This window comes from Chiloscyllium plagiosum, chromosome 37 (genome assembly GCF_004010195.1).
Source record: "Chiloscyllium plagiosum isolate BGI_BamShark_2017 chromosome 37, ASM401019v2, whole genome shotgun sequence".
Lineage (NCBI taxonomy): Eukaryota > Metazoa > Chordata > Chondrichthyes > Orectolobiformes > Hemiscylliidae > Chiloscyllium > Chiloscyllium plagiosum.
Window position 1 is genome coordinate 1,859,360 of NC_057746.1, and position 18,992 is coordinate 1,878,351.

Consider the following 18,992-nt stretch of genomic DNA (forward strand, 5'->3'; position numbering starts at 1 on the left):
GGTCGGTATAGGACAGATGTTAGGGGTAGGTTCTTTACTCAGCGAGTCGTGAGTTCATGGAATGCCCTGCCAGTAGCAGTGGTGGACTCTCCCTCTTTATGGGCATTTAAGCGGGCATTGGATAGGCATATGGAGGATAGTGGGCTAGTGTAGGTTAGGTGGGCTTGGATTGGCGCAACATCGAGGGCCAAAGGGCCTGTACTGCGCTGTATTCTTCTATGTTCTGTGTTCCCCTGGTAAATGTTTGACAGAGATTTCTAGTGTGGGAATAGCATACTTCCTCCTCGGAGGCTTTCAAACTGACAACATCAGTGTGGGATGTGTATCCTTAGATGTGTGTGACAGCAGATCAGAAGAGAAAGACCCACAGTATCCAAGGTGGGGGTGAAATGCAGTGTTGGGATCAGCACATGCCCAGGATAGAAGGGTTTTCATGGACAAAATAAGCTCAGAGAGAGGACAAGGAGAGAAACTGGAGAAGCTTTTGAGTTCAGGGCTGAAGCAGGGAGTACTCATGGAAATTTGTCCAGGGTGGAGGGGCACCTGTCAATACCACAATCTCTTGATGCAGTATTAGTTATAAAAGGAATTTAAATAATTTTAGATTAGTTCAGTTTGTTTGAGCTTGCCTAGCTTAAAATCTTGAATTCATCCATGTAATGCACATCGTTCAAATGCTTCAATTTCAACCAAACGATACCACCAGGCAAGATGGTGAATTAAAGAATAATATCAGTTTTTATTAAGTATGATCAAATAAGTTTGCACATTCTCCCCGTGTCTGCGTGGGTTTCCTCCGGGTGCTCCGGTTTCCTCCCACAGTCCAAAGATGTGCAGGTTAGGTGAATTGGCCATGCTAAATTGCCCGTAGTGTTAGGTGCATCAGTCAGGGAAATGGGTCTGGGTGGGTTACTCTTCAGAGGGTCGGTGTGGACTGGTTGGGCCTAAGGGCCTGTTTCCACACTGTAGGGAACCTAACCTAATCTAACCTAAATAAGAGATTAATTTAACAAAGAACTATTTAAGTAACAAACCAATGACACAAAAGTTACACATCAGAAACACAAGGCCAACTTTTAGAAGTTGTGTATTAGACTTCACAGTCAAAGTGTGGTGCTGGAAAAGTACAGTTGGACAGGCAGCACCTGATGATGACACAAAAATTATTGGTAGCATTGAGGATGGTCTCAGGCTACTCTGATATTGATCAGCTGGTAAAATGGGCAGAGCAATGGCAAATGGAATTTAATCCTGATAGGTATGGGATAATGCCTTTTAGAAGGTCTTACAAGGGAAGGGTATACACAACGAATGGTCGATCCTTACGGAATTCTGAGGCACAAAGGGGCCTTGGTGTACAAATCCATAGATCCTTAAAGGTATTAGCACAGGTTGACAAGGTGAAGAAGGCAGCATATAGGATACTTGCCTTCATTGGTCAGGATGTAGAATATAGGAGCAAGGAAATAATGATCCAGCTTTATAAAACATTGGTTAGGCCACAGATTGAATACTGTGTACATTGCTGGTCACCACACTATTGGAAAGATATGATTGCACTGGATGGGATGCAGAGGAGATTCACCGGAATGTTGCCTGGGATGGAAAGTCTCAGTCATAAGGATAGGCTGGGTTTGTTTTTCCTGCAGCAGAGGAGACTTAAATGGGTATCTAATTGAGGTATACAAAATTATGAGAGGCAGAGAGAGGGTAGATCATGAGAGCCTTTTTCCAGTGGCAGATGTGTCTAAAACCACAGGGCACAGGTTTAAGGTGAGAATTGAATGGTTTAGAGGGGATCTGATCAAACATTTTCTCACCAGAGATTGCTAGAAATCTGAAACAGGCTGCCTGAGAGGGTGATGGAGGAAGGTATTCTTGCAATACTTAAGAAGCATCTCGACAAAATGCTAGGACACATGGGCTTATTGGAGATGTACAGGTACATGGGAGTAATGTAGTTTAGTGTTTGTTGGTTAGGAAAGACATGGTGGACTGAAGCGCTTAGTCACCTCTATGCTGTGTGACTGTATAACTTCAAATTGGATTAAAAACTCAGCTCCTGGACATGAAACCTCTTCCTTCCAAGAGACAAAACAACAAGTCTTCATGCCAACAAAAGTCCCTGCTTGATTCAGAAAACTGCTAAAATTTAACTAACATTCCTGACCTCAAGTTTTCACGTTCACAGAAATCCCCGATTAACCCTAATGAAACTAATACATTTTGACTCATCTAAGTTCAACCTGGAGAAGGACCACAATTCATCTGCCCCCTGGCTACTCAAAAGCATAGCACTCAGAATACTGATTTTATATTTTCTAATCAACCTATACAGAGATGTTATTACAGATGTTTGGAGCAGATGGGACTTGAACCTGGGCCTCTTGGCTCAATCAGGGGTACTGTGATTGGATATTAACAGAATCCTCCGAACCTTCATATTCTTTTTGCATTAATACCCCTTAATTAAAAGTTGTTTGAACTCAACTTCCAAACAATGTAATACTTGTCAACTTAATTGGTCTTTCCTGCTTACATAAAGTGCCAACTTCTTTTGAACAACCTGTTCAGACTTGCTATGGTATCATTGTGAAACTTTAACCCAGGCCTTCTGGCCCAGAGATAAGGTCACTACCACTGCACCACAACAACTCTCAAACAATGGGTTGTTTTCGACTTGCTGATTTTGACTTCGAATTATAGCCCTGATTTATTGCCTGTAGCTTTAAGACCCGATGACAGTTTTAACAGTCTCTGTGATTTTTTTCTTTTCTATTCTCCCAAAAATTCTTTTTATAATTTAGCAACAATTATTCTTCAATTACAGTATAATTGAGGTTCTTCTAATATCACTGCTGGCTGTTTCTCATAATTTAGTTGGTCAGTGTCATGGGATTGTTAAGTACATTAGAATCAAGATAGATTATTTCACAAAATGGAATTCTGACTTTTATTTGATTTATTGCTGTCATGTATACTGTGATACAGTGAAAATTGTTGTCTTATATGCTTTACCGTCAGATCATACTGTAAAAGTGCATCAAGGTAACAGAACAGAGTGCAGATTACAGCTACCAAGAAGCTGCAGAGAGAGAGAGAGATCAATGTTAAATTTAACACATCTGATAACAGCTGGGAAGAAGCTGTTCTTGAATCTGTTCATATACGTATTCTAACTCAACCTTCTACCCGATGGAAGATGGTCAAAGAGAGTACAATTGGGGTGGGAGGAGTCTTTGATTACTTTGGTTGCTTTCCTGAATATAGTGGGAAGTACAGATGAAGTCAATGGATGGGAGCTGGTTTGCATGATGGACTGGGCTGTGTTCACAACTCTAATTTCTTGCAGTCTTGGGAAGAGCAGTTGCCATACAATGCTGTGATGCATCCAGATAGGAGGCTTTCTATGGTGTATCCATACAAGTTTGCAAGAACATTTTTTTAAAGAAATGCTACATAACTAAATCTTTAACCCCGAATTAGTTACACTTAATGAACCATGCTGTTGGTGCAGCCCTCCCTCAGTGACCCGCGCTGTCGGCCCAGCCCGCCCTCAGTGACCCGCGCTGTCGACGCAGCCCTCCCTCAGTGACCCGCACTGTCGGCGCAGCCTGCCCTCAGTGACCCGCGCTGTCGGCCCAGCCCGCCCTCAGTGACCCGCACTGTCGGCGCAGCCTGCCCTCAGTGACCCGCACTGTCGGCGCAGCAAGCCCTCAGTGACCCGCGCGGTCGGCGCAGCACGCCCTCAGTGACCCGCGCGGTCGGCGCAGCACGCCCTCAGTGACCCGCGCGGTCGGCGCAACCTGCCCTCAGTGACCCGCGCGGTCGGCGCAACCTGCCCTCAGTGACCCGCGCGGTCGGCGCAGCCCGCCCTCAGTGGCCCGCACTGTCGGCGCAGCCCGCCCTCAGTGACCCGCGCGGTCGGCGCAGCCCGCCCTCAGTGACCCGCGCGGTCGGCCCAGCCCGCCCTCAGTGACCCGCGCTGTCGGCCCAGCCCGCCCTCAGTGACCCGCGCTGTCGGCCCAGCCCGCCCTGAGGAGTTTAAGTGAGGGGTGTGTGAGGTCTTCCATGGTCTTAGCCTTTCGGGTGCAACCTGTCTATAATGGAGGGAAGAGAGACCCCGATGATCCTCTCGGCTGTCCTCACTATCAGAGATACATGCTGAGGGGTCTGGAGCTACAGCCCTCCAATATGGTGGCTGACAACCTTAATGCTGTCACAAATGCCATGACTTGGATTGTTTTCCTTGTCGGTGAGACTCCAGTCACATCCACCGTTGAACCAGAAAGGTTTGGAACCACTGTAGAGGGGGTTGCTGAAAACGAGGCCTGTGTGTGAGAACCAACATCTTGTTAATGCATCAAACTCCAGTGTAACCTATCATCAGGAGAGTATCATTGCCACAAAGAACTTGGATGCTGTCCAGACTGATTCACATTTGCCTGGAAAGATAGTTAATACTCAGTTAAATCAGCCATTGCTGCCTCCTTATTTCAATGGGCGGTGGTGTAACACACCATTTTACACTCGAAAATTGTGTTGAGATTAATAGGAATTGCCATTTCTCGCCTTTACTGTCAATCAGTGCCATTATTAAGGGACATGTGTGGGAGGAATCTGTAACAGTTTTACTTACACCCCCTCCGTGCACAGGCTCCCAAGTGTCACTTCAAACAGAAACAGAATTGCCGTGCGCGTACAGCACTTGATCAGGACTGACTGAACAGAACAGGGTGGGGCAGAGTAGAGAAGGCCCCAGGGGTGCCCAGATAGAGGATCTTTCATTTTAAAGGATTTGGTCGGGCAGGCATAGCGAAAATGTTTCTTTCAAAAAGGGAGAACTGAACTGGAATCATTAATGAAATCCAAGCCTTGGAATGCTCTACTAGTTTAGAGGTAAATGCAAGTTGCTGTGTGAACAGTATCCAATGGAGCCAGTGCACCCTCCTCTCTGACCTATCACCTCCATCCCCACCCCCATCACCTATTGTACTCTATGCTACTTTTTCCCCACCCCCACCCTCCTCTCATTTATCTCTGCACTCTGAAGGCACACGGCTTCTATTCCCGATGAAGGGCTTTTGCCCGAAACGTTGATTTTCCTGCTCCTCGGATGCTGCCTGACTTGCTGTGCTTTTCCAACACCACGCTGATCTAGACTCTGGTTTCCAGCATCTGCAGTCCTTGTTTTTACCTATACAAACAAGAAACAAGAGTCATCCATTTGAGCCTGCAAGCCTGTTCCTCGATTCAGAGAGTCATGGCTGATTTAATTTTAACCTCAACTACACATCCCTGATAATCATTCATCCCCTTGATAATCAAGAATTATCTATCTCTGGCTTAAAAGATTAAAAGACCTTATTAAAAGATTCTGTATCAACAGCCTCTTGAAGAATCCCAAAGACTCTCAACCCTCAGAAAAACAAAGTTGCCTTGTGTCCATTTTAGTTGGATAACCCCTTAAGTTTTAAACTGTGACCGTTAGTTCTAGATTCTCCCACAGAAGAGGCATCCCTTCAACATCCCTCCAGTCATGTGTCCTCAGGATCTTACACTACTCCTATGTGCCTCAACTTAATTGATCCATTTAAGTCATCTCCGACTCTTCTAAACTCCAGAAGATGCAGGCCTGGCCTGTCTAGCTTTTCCTCATAAGGTAATCTGCTCATTCCAGACAATAATCTCGTAAACTTTCCCTGAACTGCTTGCATAGTAGTGAACAGTAGTGTGCAAAGTACTCCAGATGTGGTTTCCCCAATGCCCCAACTGAAGCATAACCTCCCTACTCTTGCATTTAATTCCCCTCACAATAGAACATAACAAACAGGATATTCTGTATATATTGATGTCTTCATTTGGTGATGCTTGCTGATCAGGCCAAAGGTTAAGTTGACCTTCTTGAAACAATTGGCCTGATGGTGGGAGAGGTTTGGGACAGACCCTGCTGAGACAGACAGTGCCTTGGAATGTCAGCTCCCCCTGTGTGACAGACACAGACAGCTCTCAATGCTATGGATGCAGGTGACCCAGCTCCAATCCATATCATTGATTTCTTAACTGTGAAGGTCTGATAGTCGTTCAAAAGATAAAAGGAGTGGGTGAAAGCCTTGCAGAAATATCGGACCGATTAGAGATCCTCCCCTTTTGAATCCTGTGATGTTCTGGGAGACATCACAGTATATTTATTGCAAACCTCATAGTTGAAGGATTAATCTCCTGTGTGGATCTTCTGATGGCACAGGAGTTTTGATAATCTGAAGAATGATCTGTGAATGGTTTCTCCCGTGTGAATATGTTGGTGTCGGTGGAAGTTTGATGACACTGAGAAGGATTTGTCACACACCTCACACCTAAGTGGTTTCCACTCTTTGAGAATATGTTGGTGTACATGAAGGCTCAATGACTGCGAGAATGATTTGTCGCATACCTCACAGGTGAATGGTTTTGCTCCTGTGTGAATATGCTGGTGTGTGTGGAAGGATGATGATATGGAGAAGGATGGGCTACACATGTCACAACCGAATGGTTTCTTCTCTTTGTGAATGTATTGGTGGGTGCGGAAGAATCATGATGTTGAGAAAGATTTTCTGCACTCCATACACGTGAATGGTTTTCCTGTGCGAATGTGTTGGTGCTTCAGGAGATCAGAGGAATTAGTGAAAGTTTTCTCACAAACCTTGCACATGAAGTGTAAGGAGCGTGTTGGTGTTTGCAGAGGGTCGATGACAGTGAAAATGATTTGTTGCACACCTTGCACACGAATGGTTTTGTCATTATGTGAATGTGTTGATGTATGCAGAGGGTCACTGAGTCTGGGAATGGTTTATCACACACTTCACATATGAATGGTCTCTCTCTTGTGTGAGCACATTGTAATTGTACCAACCTCCACCACTTCCTTTGGCAGCTCTTTCCAAACATGATTAAGGTGTGATAAAGTTGTCCCTTGGATCCCTTTTATATTGTTCTCCTCTCACCTTAAACCTGTGCCCTCTAGTTTTGGACTCACCCACCCTGGGGAAGAGACATTGCCTATTTACCCTATCCATGCCTCTCATGATTTTATAAACCTCTACAAAGTCACCCATCCGACGTTCCAGAGAAAACAACCCCAGCCTATTCAGCCTCTCCCTGTAGCTCAAACCCTCCAACCCTGGTGATATCCTCGTATATCTTTTCTGAACCCTTTCAAGTTTCACAACATCATTCTTGTAGGAGGGAGAACAGAACTGAACTGCAAAGTGGCCAAACCAAAGTCCTGTACAGTCGCAACATGACCTCCCAACTCTGATACTCAATGCACTGACCATTAAAGGAAAGCATACCAAACGCTCTCTTCACTATTCTATTTGACACTCCACTTTCAAGGAACTATGAATCTGCGCTCCAAGGTCTCTATGTTCAGCAACACTCCCCAGGACCTTACCGTTAAGGTCTCTAAGTCCTGCCCTGAATTGCCTTTCCAAAATGCAGCACCTCACATTTATCTAAATTAAACTCCATCCCATGGTACTCTGAGGTAACCTTTTTCACTGTCCACTGCACCTCCAATTTTACTGTTACCTGCAAACTTACTAATCATAACTCCTATGTTTACATCCAAATCATTTATATAAATGATAAAAAAGCCGTGGACTCAGCACTGATCCTTATGGCACACCACTGGTCACAGGTCTCCAGTCTGCAAGCAACTCTCCACCACCACCCTCTGTCTTCTACCTTCAAGCCAGTTCTGTATCCAAATGGCTAGTTCTCCTTGTGTCCCATGTGATCTAACCTTGCTAACCAGTCTACCATGAGGAACCTTGTCGAATGCCTTACTGAAGTCCAGATAGATCACATCCACCAGTCTGCCCTCATCAATCTTCTTTGTTACTTTATCAAAAAACTATTCCTAACCAGTTCTTGCCTTTCCAAATACATGTAAATCCTATCCCTCAGGATTCCCTTCAACAACTTGCCCATCACCGATGTCAGGCTCACCAGTCAATAGTTCCCTGGTGTTCTCTTACCACTTTTCTTAAACAATGGCACAATGTTAGCCAACCTCCAATCTTCCAGCAACTCACCTGTAGTTATCAATGATATGGGATTGGAGGTAGCATGCTGGGATACATGGGGAAAATAATTGTGATGGGGGTGTGGAGAAAATCAACAGCAACATCTTGGTTTGCACAACGAAGTTGGAGGATCAGAACTCAGCAGGAAATGTGAAATGAAGTCATAATTCAAAGAGTTGAATGGGAATGTGTGAAAGATTAAGGTGCTTGACAGAGAGTTCCAGGAAGAACCAAACAACATGGAAATTTAAAGAGAGATCTCTTGATTAACTCACTGTACTGAGTAACTAGTTTCCAAACTTGTGTAAGTTGCAAACGCATACTGAAAATGGAGAATGGATACGACCGCATCCAGAGTGAGTGGGCATTGAGGCTCTACTTGTGAACCTCAAGGGAAACTGCATTCATTAGTCACTTTCACAGTACAGATTGAAGTAATCTGTAATCATCGCATCCAGTGTTTGAAGTGTATGATGCCTCCACCTGTATAGGATACACATCCTGGTCACAATCCTGTTGGATTGCAGCAGCTCAAGAAGGCAGTTCACCACCACCTTCTCAAGGGCAACTATGGACAGACGATGAATGCTGGTCAGCTCGCAATGCCCACATCACACAAATTAATTTTTAAAATATTGGCCATATCATTGGTCATTGCTGTTGAATATAGCCACCTCTGCAAAGCAGACATAATCACAATCGAACTTAAAAGTGTCACCTATACAGAGGTACCTCGATTATCCGAGCGGGGATTATTTCATTCAGTTAATCGAATTCCAGATAATCGAATGCCAGATAACAGGAACGTGCAGTCTTGCCAGATAATCCGATATTCGGGATTCCTCTGTATTCACAAAGACAATTGAAGATCCCATAGGCTGCACAAGGGTAAGGAACTGATTTCCCCCTCATCTGCAACTGTAATTATTTATCAATATGTTTTTATATGCAATGCTGCCTTTCTTGGGATTAGATTTTTAGATTACATTACATTACAGTGTGGAAACAGGCCCTTCGGCCCAACAAGTCCACACCGACCCGCCAAAGCGCAACCCACCCATACCCCTACATTTACCCCTTACCTAACACCACGGGCAATGTAGCGTGGCCAATTCACCTGACCTGCACATTTTTGGACTGTGGGAGGAAACCGGAGCACCCGGAGGAAACCCACGCAGACACGGGGAGAACGTGCAAACTCCACACAGTCAGTCGCCTGAGGCGGGAATTGAACCCGGGTCTCTGGCGCTGTGAGGCAGCAGTGCTAACCACTGTGGACAAGATATCAGTTACCATGCAGCACATACAATTTCTTACACAACTTTTTGCACAACATGGCTTGTGTTGCATTAATCAGAAGAAGACCCAATCTCAAAGGACAAGAAAAAGGCATTTAATTGCCCTCCTGCTGGAGTCCTCCATGTTTCACTCTGTGGAGGAGTATTCTAAACCATCATAAGCCAATATCCTGCAAGAACGGTTACTGGGAAAGCAACGTTACCATCTGTAATCATCACTGGTGATTCTGTGAGTCAACTTCCTTACTGACCCTGAGTATAGATACAATGCAACCTATTCTTCAACTAAGGTCATTGTGGAGCAGACAATAAGTCTGCTGAAGAGGAGATTCTGATGCTTGAATTGGTCTGGGGCAGCCTTGAAGTGCACTCTGGACAGAATGTGCCCAATCAATCCTAGAATGCTGTGCTGTCACAGCTGCAGAAAGGTAAGAAGGGGATGTGATGATGTTGACAAGTTGGGAGAATGCGGCATCCTTCTGAGAAAGGAGATGAGGACACTGAGCAGAAGGAGCATCACCTTCTGCTTGATAAAGCAGTGCAGCATCAGGTGCAACAAGCCAGGCTGGTCTTGATTGACACATGGTTTCAGTAGAGGTAAGCAGGGTCCAGTGATAATTCAGTACCTAGAAATTTGTCACTGCTCAAAAGGAAAACAGTCACTGTCTGTCCCCAGAAGCAAATGCAAGTTTTGTCTGATTCTTTTTTCTTCACTTTTGCTGATATTGAATAAAAGTGAATATTTTCAGCCATTTAAAGGGATGTGATAGTCCCACATTGAATGACAAGAGGATGTTTGGCAACATATGGTATTGGAGAAAAGTAACACTGCCTTAGGGTTCTAAGATGGGATGACACCAAGGATGGGTAACTTGTGAAGCCTGGTTCTTAAATAGCAATATATTTATAAATATGCACTTGTAATAAATGGCAGTCATGCCATCTGTGTGCCTCTGGGATGTTTCTATTTAGGAACACAGGAACAGCAATAGGCCATTCAACCCTTCAAATCTGCATTCCACCATTCAATAGGATCATGACTGATCTGTGGCCTAACTCCATATTTGTTGATACCCTTGCTTAATGAAAATTTGTCTCAGATTAGGATTCTGGGCAATCGAAGATGGAGGACGGGAAGAATTTCTGGTTGTAACAGGTTGCTCCTTCTTTGAGATATTTTAGGTGTTGGAGGTGATTTCCCCAAATTCCAGGAGTAGCAGTTACTGCTTTATATGCTGTTGCACTGTTTTGGAACTTTGGAGGAAACAAAAGTCAAAACAACTGCACTTTTAAAAGGGAGAAGGACAGACAATTGGCAGCAAATGGTCAGGTCAGTGCAGGGGAGAGAGAGAGAGAAAGAAAGAAACTCACACTGCCAACTGACACAGCAGTGAACCTGTGCAGTTACTGCCTTTGCTGTTTGAATTCATTCATCGGAATGCATCTCGGAAAACTTAAACAACACAATTCACAACTGATCTTGGAGGAACCTGTTTGGGAGAGGTCACAGCACAGAAACAAGTAAGTGAATAGCTTTAAGTATAGCCTTGCTGTAAATCTACAATATAGTGAGTAGAGTGGGTTCTTTCTTGATGATAAGTTTTATTGAGATTTGTCTCTTAAGTCATAAGTATTAAGTTAGCCTGCAGCAGTGTTTTGTAGAGGAATAATACAGTGCTATTTCTGGGTCTGTAGATTGGAAGAAGCAAAAATGGCCTTTAGTAAACTGATATGCTCTTCTTGTCAGATGTGGGACCTTAGGGAGAGTTTAAGTGTTACTAAGGATTATGTCTGCAATAAATGCTGTTCGTTGTGAATCCTGTCAGATTGAATGGATTGGTTGGAGTGACAGTTAGAGGCAATGAGGAATTTACAAGAGCAAGGGGGTGTGATGGATGGCAGTTATAGGAAGGGAAGAAAGCCACAGATACAGTCAGGGAGATGGGTTAACTCCAGGAAAGGTAATAGAGGTAGACAGATCGTGCAGGAGTCTTCTATGGCTATCCCCATTTCAAACAGGTCTGCTGTTTTGGAAAACGTAGGGAGTGATGGACTTTCAGGGGAATGTAGCATGAACAGCCAAGTTTCTGGTATCAAGACAGGCTCGAATGTAATGAGGGGTACATAAGGCTCTAAGCAATCAATTGTGTTAGCGGACTCTCTAGTCAGGGGCACAGACAGATGTTTCTGTGGCCAGCAGTGAAAAATCAAAATGGTGAATTGCCTCCCTGGTGCCATGATGAAGGATATCTCAGAGGGTGCAGAACGTTCTCAAGGGAGAGAGGGGCCAGCAGGAGGTCATTGTACACATTGGAACCAATAACATAGGAAGGGAAAAGAATGAGATGACAGATGTTTCTGTGGCCAGCAGCGAAAAATCAAAATGGTGAATTGCCTCCCTGGTGCCATGATGAAGGATATCTCAGAGAGGGTGCAGAACGTTCTCAAGGGAGAGAGGGGCCAGCAGGAGGTCATTGTACACATTGGAACCAACAACATAGGAAGGGAAAAGAATGAGATTCTGAAGTGAGAATATAGAAAGTTAGGCAGGAATTTAAAAAGGAGGTCCTTGCGGTAGTAATATCTCGATTACTCCCGGTAATACGAGCTAGTGAGGGTAGGAATAGGAGGATAGAGCAGATGAATGTGTGTCTGAGGAGCTGGTGTTTGGGAGAAGGATTCATATTTTTGGATAATTGTGGGGTAGAAATGACCTGTATAAGAAGGACGGATTGCACCTGAATTGGTGAGGAACTAATATACTGGCAGGGAGATTTGCGAGAGCTGCTCGGGAGCATTTAAACTAGAGATGTGGGGGGGGGGGCTGAGACCCAGGGAGGTAGTGAGCAAAGAGATCAATCGAGCTGGTACAGTTGAGAAAAGAGGTCATTCAAACATTCAGGGCAGGTAGGGACAAAGCAGAGAACAAGGTAAGACTAATAAATTAAACTGCATTTATTTCAATGCAAGGGGCCCAACAGGGAAGGCAGATGAACTCAGGGCATGGTTAGGAACATGGGACTGGGATATCATAGCAGCTACAGAAATGTGGCTCAGGGATGGACAGAACTGGCAGCTTAATGTTCCAGGATACAAATGCTACAGGAAGGATAGTAAGAGGCGGGGGAGAGAGTGGCATTTTTGACAAGGGACAGCATTACAGCTGAACTCAGGGAGGATATTCCCAGAAATACATCCACAGAAGTTATTTCTGAGAACTGAGAAATAAGAAAGGGATGATCACTTTATTGGGATTGTATTATAGACCCCCTAATAGTCAGCGGGAAATTGAAAAACAAATTTGTAAGGAGATTTAAGTTATCTGCAAGAATAATAGGGCAGTTTTGGTAGGGGATTTTAACTTTCCAAACATAGACTGGGACTGCCGTAGTGTTAAGGGTTTAGATGGAGAGGAATTTCTTAAGTGTGTACAAGAACATTTTCTGAGTCAGTATGTGGAGGTACCTACTAGAGAAGGTGCAAAACCTGACCTACTCTTGGGAAATAAGGCAGGGCAGGTAACTGATGTGTCAGTGGGGGAGCACTTTGGGGCCAGCGACCATACTTATATTAGTTTTAAAATAGTGATGGAAAAGGATAGACCAGATCTATCAAGTGGGCGGCACGGTGGCACAGTGGTTAGCACTGCTGCCTCACAGCGCCAGAGACCCGGGTTCAATTCCCGCCTCAGGCGACTGACTGTGTGGAGTTTGCACGTTCTCCCCGTGTCTGCGTGGGTTTCCTCCGGGTGCTCCGGTTTCCTCCCACAGTCCAAAGATGTGCAGGTCAGGTGAATTGGCCATGCTAAATTGCCCGTAGTGTTAGGTAAGGGGTAAATGTAGGGGTATGGGTGGGTTGCGCTTCGGCGGGTCGGTGTGGACTTGAGGGGCTGAAGGGTCTGTTTCCACACTGTAAGTAATCTAATCCAAAACTTGAAGTTCTAAACTGGAGGAAGGCTGATTTTGACAGTATTACGAAGAACTTTCAAAAACTGATGGGGGGCAGATGTTTGCTCATAAAAGGATGGCTGGAAAATGGGAAGTCTTCGGAAATGAGATAATGAGAGTGCAGAGACAGAATATTCCTGTAAGGGTGAAAGGAAAGGCTGGTAGGTGTAAAGAAATAGTGGATGACGAGAGAAATTGAGAGTTTGGTTAAGAAATAGAAGGAAGCATATGTCAGGGAGAGACGCGATAGATCAAGTGAACCTTAGAAGAGTATAAAGTCAGCAGATGTTTACTTAAGAGGGAAAGCAGGAGGGCAAAAAGGGACATGTGACAGCTTTGCCAAATAGGGTTAAGGGGAAGTTTGCATTTGACACCAAAATTGGAGGTGTAGTGGACAGTGAAAGAGGTTACCTCAGATTATAGGACAACAGGGTCTTGATCAGATGGGCCAAAGGGCTGAGGAGTGGCAGATGGAGTTTAATTTCGATAAATGTTAGGTGCTGCATTTTTGGAAAGGAAATCTTAGCAGGACTTATACACTTAATGGTAAGATCCGAGGGAATGTTGCTGAACAAAGTGACCTTGAAGTGCAGGTTCATAGCTCCTTGAATGTAGAGCCGTAGGTAGATAGGATAGTGAAGAAGGCGTTTGGTATGCTTGCCTTTATTGGCCAGAGTATTGAGTACAGGAGTTGGGAGGTCATGTTGCAGCTGTACAGGACATTGGTTAGGCCACTGTTGGAATATTGTGTGCAATTCTGTTGAGCTATAGGGAGAGGCTGAACAGGCTGGGGCTGTTTTCCCTGGAGTGTCGGAGTCTGAGGGTGACCTTATAAAGGTTTATAAAATCATGAGAGGCATGGATAGGATAAATAGACAAAGTCTTTTCCCTGGGGTGTGAGAGTCCAAAACCAGAGGACATTGGTTTAGGGTGAGAGGGGAAATATATAAAAGAGACCTAAGAGGCAATCTTTTCACGCAGAGGGTGGTACGTGTATAGACTGAGCTGCCAGAGGAAGTGATGGAGACTGGTACAATTGCAATATTTAAAAGGCATCTGGATGGGTATATGAATAGGAGGGGTTTGGAGGGATATGGGCTGGGTGCTGGCAAGCGGGACTAGACTAGGTTGGGTTATCTGCTCGGCATGGACAAGTTGGACTGAGGGGTCTGTTTCCGTGCTGTACATCTCTCTGACTCAATGACTTAAATTTAACAATTTAATAAGTATTGATCATCATTTGAAGAAGAGAGTTCCAAATCTCCACTTCTTTTCACATGTAGAAATGTTTCTCATGTCTCTCCTGAATGGCCTGACCCTAATTTTGGATCTGGAATCTTCAACCAATGGAAAAAGCTTATCTTTATCTTCCCTTTCTTTCCCTGTTAATATCCTGAAGACCTTAATTAGACCACCTTTTAACCTTATAAATTCTACAGACTAAAGGTCCAATCTTTCCTCATAGATAATACCTGAATTTCAGGCGTTAGGTTTTGTAAATCTGTGGTGACTTCCCTCCAGAGCCAAAACATCCTTCCTCAGGAGCGGTGCCCAGTTCTGCTCACACTATTCTAAATAGGATCTAACTAGGGTTTTGTATAATTGCAGTATAACATCTGTATCCCTATGCTCCAGCGTAGACATGAAGGCCAACATTCCAATGGCCTTCTTGACCTATTTTTTCACATTTGTGGCATTTTAAGGATCTATGCTCCTGAAACCCCAAATCTCATCGGATATCCACTATGGTTAACATTGTCTTAAAAGAAAAACACCCTGATCTATCCTACTGAAATTAATAACCCTACACTTGTTCTTATTAAAATCCATCTTCCACAACTTTGCCCATTCACCTAATTTATCAATATCTTGTTGCAATTTTGTGTCGTCATCTCCACTGTCTACAAAGATTTTGTGTCTTCAGCAAATCTGGATATTTGACTTTTAATGCCATTATCCAAGTCATTAGTAAATATTATGATTAATTGAGGTGAACACTCATCCCTACAGGACACCACTAGTCACTTCCTGCCAATTTGAGAGCTTACCTGTTATTCCAACTCTTTGTTTCCTACCAGTCAACTAATTTCCTGTCCATGTCAGTAATTTGCCTTAAGTTCCAAGGGCTTCTGCCTTAACTAACAGTCTCTCAAAAACCTTCTGGAAGTCCACATAAACAACATCCATTGACTGATCTACATCACCAGGCGGAAGTGGATACTGCAGATGCTGGAGATTAGAGTCAAGATTAGAGTTGTGCTGGAAAGGCACCACAGGTCAGGCAGCACCTGAGGAGCAGGAAAATCGACATTTCAGGCAAAAGCCCTTCATCAGCCCTTCAAACGTCAATTTTCCTGTTCCTCGGATGCTGCCTGACCTGCTGTGCTTTTCCAGCACCACTCTAATCTTGATCTATGTCATCAGCTTTGTCACCTCTTCAAAAACTCTGAGATTTGTCAGGTATGACCTACCCTTCATGAATTCATGCCAATTCCCCCAGATGAACTGATATTAACTGAGATTAATTATCCTATCCTTGATTATAGACTTCAACAATTTCCCCACCACAGGTGTCAGGCTAAACTGTTCTGTAATTCCTTAGTCTTCCTCTATCACCCACTTCATCTGACAAAGGAGCAGCACTCTGAAAGCTTGTGATTTCAAGTAAACCTGTTAGACTATATTGGTGTTATGTGCTCTTTAAGAAGGGTCAGAAGTCAAAGAGTGACATGAGCAACTTGGAAAGTACTTGATCAAGTGTATAGTTAGGTTTAAAAATAGTATTGTCACAGGCAATCCTAGCAGTCATTAGATCCAATAAGGTAATATGAGCAGGATGCCATACAGGCTAATAAAGCAAATTGCGGAGAATAGTGCAAGAAAACTCATTGGGGCTCATGGACAGAAACTACCAGAGCTCAATCACCAAAATTAACAACTGATTTCTATTAAAATCCAGGCACAGACACTCTTCATCAAAAGAGGGGAAAAGAGCATATTTATATAGAGAGATTGACTTTCTGGAAAAATAAACACTTTGGTCAATGGGTTATTCATGAAGACAAAGGGATAAAACATAGGATATTCTAAAGATTGTCACTGTGGATGTTCTGGCACATGTGGTCACTAGCCACACACAGTTGTGTCCTGCAAGTACAACTTGCTGAGGAAATACAATCTTGAGATATTTATTCAATTACTTTTACAAAACAATAAATAGGTTTCACCAAGAATCATTTTAGAGGGTTTTCATTTTAGAAAAGGGACAGATTAGCTAGGCAGACATTTTCGTTCAACTCAGCTAGTTATCAGAAGGCTTTCCTCTATTTTAACCAAATGAAACAATTGCCTTTCTATGCCATATACTATTCACAACATTCCCAGCAGGTTCTGCAGAAGAGCAAGCAGTTATTACCAGTTATGTGATTTCTAGAAAGCCTTGTCATAAAAAGCATCAGGGTATATGTACCCTGATCAAGGCCCATGGGAGAGCGAGAAGCAGGAGTTGTTCCAAATACCAACTAACTTTATTGCGATAAGGCTAGAAGATGAATTTTGTGTTTTTTTTCTAGCTTCATATTCTGCATTTTGATTTATTTTGTGTGTTTAAGATGGCATTGGAGAGTGGCAATACTAAGCAACACTATTCACTGTATTTGTAATACCATATATACACGTGTATAGGTCGAGTTTTAGTGACTATTTTTGAGCTGAAATTATACATGACTTATACACGAAGTACTGTTTTCTCAGGATGAAATTCACATTTGGCATCTGAAAAAAATGGACAAACAAGAGCCATATCTCTGTCTAAAATAAATAAACAATATCTTGGATATTTGCCAAGTTAAACAAAGAAAAATGGCTCCAGCTTATGCAAAGTGTGAAAGCAATTTTAATACTTTCATGCTACAGTATATAGGTAATACCTACTGCAATTGAGTAAAGAACACATGATGAAGAAAAAAGTTTGTATTCAAGTCTTGATTGTCATTTGAACTTCATTTTAGAGTAGTAATAAGTTTTTAAGTACTAGCAGCAGAAAGATAATCACAAATAAGTCAATATCCATACGGTCATTTAAAACAGGAAATTCATCTTCCAGGCAGGCCCTAGTCCCTGAACGTTCCCTGTAATATGTTTACACTGGTAAACCACAGGTAACTGAAACTCCAGAAACTGACTCATTGGATAACATTAATTCTGAAATCCTGGAGTGTCAGAGTCATAAGTCATAGAAATGTACAGCATGGAAACAAACCCTTCGGTCCAACCCATCCATGCCGACCAAATATCCCAACCCAATCTAGTCCCACCTGCCAGCACCCAGCCCATATCCCTCCAAACCCTTCCTATTCATATACCCACCCAGATGCCTTTTAAATGTTGCAATTGTACCAGCCTCCCCCACTTCCTCTGGCAGCTCATTCCATACACGTACCACCCTCTGAGTGAAAAAGTTGCTCCTTAGGTCTCTTTTATATCTTTCCCCTCTCAAGCCAAAACCTATGCCCTCTAGTTCTGGACTCCCCCACCCCAGGGAAATGACTTTGTCTATTTATCCTATCCATGCCCCTCATGATTTTATAAACCTCTATAAGGTCACCTCTCAGCCTCCGACGCTCCAGGGAAAACAACCCTAACCTATTCAACTTCTCCCTATAGCTCAAATTCTCCAACCCTTGCAACATCTTTGTAAATCTTTTCTGAACCCTTTCAAGTTTCACAACATCTTTCTGATAGGAAGGAGACCAGCATTGCACGCAATATTCCAACAATGGCCTTACCAATTTCCTGTACAGCAGCAACATGACCTCCCAACTCCTGTACTCAATACGCTGACCAATAAAGGCAAGCACACCAAACGCCTTCTTCACTATCCTATCTACCTATGACTCCACTTTCAAGGAGCTATGAACCTGCATTCCAAGGTCTCTTTGTTCTGCAATACTCTGTAGGACCTTACCATTAAGTGTATAAGCCCTGCTAAGATTTGCTTTCCCAAAATGCAGCACCTCACATTTACCTAAATGAAACTTCATCTGTCACTTCTCAGATCATTGGCCCATCTGGTCCAGATCCTGTTGTAATGTGAGGTAACCTGTGACGGCTGGCGGACTGAAAGACCCAGAATTGAACGGCATGGCCTGCAGACTGGAAAGCTGGAGTGGAGCACAGCGGGCAGGCACACTGACTCAAATATTGATCTGTAATGTGAAGAACTAGGGTCGGCTTAAATACAAGATATATGGAAAATACAAGATTTTTTTGGCCAAAAATAAGTGGTCAACTTATACATGAGTATATACAGTAAATACACACAACAATAAATAAATCAAGTCAAGTCAACTTTAAAATAGCAGGGATGGAAATGTGTTGCTGGAAAAGCGCAGCAGGTCAGGCAGCATCTAGGGAACAGGAGAATCGATGTTTCGGGCATTAGCCCTTCTTCAGGAATGAGGAAAGTTGGTCCAGCAGGCTAAGATAAAAGATAGGGAGGAGGGACTTGGGGGAGGGGCGTCGGAAATGTGATATATTTTCCCCCACTCCCCTATCAGCATTCCGTAAAGACCACTCCCTCCGTGACTCCCTCGTCAGATCCACACCCCCCACCAACCCAACCTCCACTCCCCGCACCTTCCCCTGCAACCGCAGGAGGTGCAAGACTGGCGCCCACACCT

The 18,992-nt window shown here is 43.7% G+C and overlaps 1 long non-coding RNA gene and 1 pseudogene across 1 annotated transcript in view; one reads left to right on the forward strand and one right to left on the reverse strand.

Moving 5' to 3' along the window:
* LOC122541194 overlaps positions 1-18,992 on the forward strand; it is a 55,903-nt pseudogene that overhangs the window by 21,839 nt on the left and 15,072 nt on the right.
* Positions 18,369-18,992, reverse strand: part of LOC122541657 — a 7,250-nt gene continuing 6,626 nt past the window's right edge. Inside the window, exon 4 of the long non-coding RNA XR_006309639.1 lies at positions 18,369-18,518. This is a non-coding gene — a long non-coding RNA (uncharacterized LOC122541657). The remainder of the gene's footprint in view (positions 18,519-18,992) is intronic.